Source organism: Triticum dicoccoides, chromosome 7B (assembly GCF_002162155.2).
Source record: "Triticum dicoccoides isolate Atlit2015 ecotype Zavitan chromosome 7B, WEW_v2.0, whole genome shotgun sequence".
Lineage (NCBI taxonomy): Eukaryota > Viridiplantae > Streptophyta > Magnoliopsida > Poales > Poaceae > Triticum > Triticum dicoccoides.
Window position 1 is genome coordinate 172,097,158 of NC_041393.1, and position 1,935 is coordinate 172,099,092.

A 1,935-nucleotide genomic window follows, 5' to 3' on the forward strand; every position below is an offset into this window, starting at 1 on the left:
GTTAGGAAAAGGCTGGACTTCTATCGATCTTGATTCTTCTGGCAGAGTGATGAGCTTAAGAGAAAATACCGACTCGCCAAATGGGATATCATCTGTCGACCAAAGGACCGGGGGGCCTTGGTATTGAGAATCTTGAAGTCAAGAACAGATGTCTTCTCAGTAAGTGGATGTATAAGCTATCAGGTGAGACTGAGGCAACGTGGGCACAGATTCTCCGTAGTAAGTACCTGCAGTCCAAGACTTTGTCCCAGGCGACAGTGAGACCGACTGACTCGCCGTTTTGGAAGGGTCTTATGAGAGTCAAAGTTGCCTTCTTTAATAGAACAAAGTTTATTGTCGGTAATGGCAACACCACTCGCTTTTGGGAGGATACTTGGCTTGGTGAAACGCCGTTGGCGCTTCAGTATCCGTCCTTGTATCGTAGTGTTTAACGACGTGATGCTCTTGTTGCAACGATTATGCAGTCCATTCCCCTTAATATTCAGTTTAGGAGGGTGCTTGTTGGTGACTGGTGGGAAGCATGGCTTCATTTGGTGAGTAGACTGATGGAGGTTCAACTAGCTCATCAGCCCGATCAGTTGTGTTGGAAGCTTACTAGGTCTGGAGTGTTCACAGTCAAGTCGATGTATATCGATGTCATTAACTCTAGTGTTATTCCTAGTTCCAAACATGTTTGGAAAGTCAAAGTTCCTTTGAAAATTAAAGTGTTTATGTGGTTTGTACATAAACAAGTCATTTTAACAAAGGATAATTTGGTTAAGTGCAACTGGACATGATCTACTAGGTGTAGTTTCTGTGATCAGGACGAAACTATCAAGCACCTCTTCTTTGATTGCCCGTTGGCAAGAGTTTTGTGGAGCACGGTGCAAATTGCCTTTAACATTACTCCTTCGAATTCGGTCAGTATGTTATTTGGAACGTGGCTTGTTGGGATAGAGTCCGAAACAGCTAGACACATCCGCGTTGGAGTATGTGCGTTGTTATGGGCAATTTGGAACTACAGAAATGATTTGGCTTTTAACAGAACAACAACTATTCATTTTTTGCAGGTTTTATTCCGAGCTACTGCGCTGATCCGTATGTGGTCCTTACTCACTCCGACGGAGGCCGGGGAGCGTTTGGTTACTGGATCTGTCCGCTGGGAGATGGTAGTGCGGGATATTTTCAACCGGTTTGGATGGCGGTGATGTAATAGGATAGGCGATTAGTTTACCTATCTTTGTTATGCCAACCGGTTGTGGTTTTTGGGCCTTGAGTTTTTGGCGTTGTGACTCTTTGTGAGCTTGCCATTCTTTTGTTTTCAGACTATAAGATCTTGTTGAACATCTTTATTTATTTATAAATGTGGCCGTATGCATCGCTCTGATGCAGAGGCCGCGGAGTCTCCCTTTTCGAAAAAAAACAACTACAAAAAGATGAGCAATGACCAGTTCACTTTTACTATCACCATCTTTGAGCCTCTTTGGATAGCAAAAAAGAAAAGAAAACGTGGAAACAATGAACTAATTAAGATGTACTTTTTAAAGTGACATAGGATATCACGTACTAGTCCCTTCAGGGACATCCGATAAAATTGGAACGATAGAAAAGATTATCTTGGCCCCTGCGCAAGGATGACATAAAAAAAAAGATATCACGTACTACGAATTTCTACATAGGATATTCCATCATGTTACTTCCGACCAAGCGTGCTTAACAAATTACGTTAATTAGTATTCAATTGTCAAGTAATTACTATCCATTACTTGACAACCATGAGAAGCACGAATATAAACCACCTACCCTATTTGTCGTGAGTTGTATATATTATTTCCCTTCTCAGGAACACATGATCACCAGCGTACATGTTGCAAAAGGAGATACTGCCACAGACACACTTAAGCATCCCTGGTGTGAAACATATGTATTACTCTTAATTAACTATTGCAAGGTATG

The 1,935-nt window shown here is 41.9% G+C and overlaps 1 non-coding gene across 1 annotated transcript; it reads left to right on the forward strand.

Annotated features, from left to right (window-relative positions):
- Positions 1 to 1,548: 1,548 nt before the first annotated feature.
- On the forward strand, positions 1,549 to 1,650 carry LOC119342326. The gene has a single exon (XR_005165531.1). It is a non-coding gene; the product is annotated as a U6 spliceosomal RNA (small nuclear RNA).
- Positions 1,651 to 1,935: the final 285 nt, after the last annotated feature.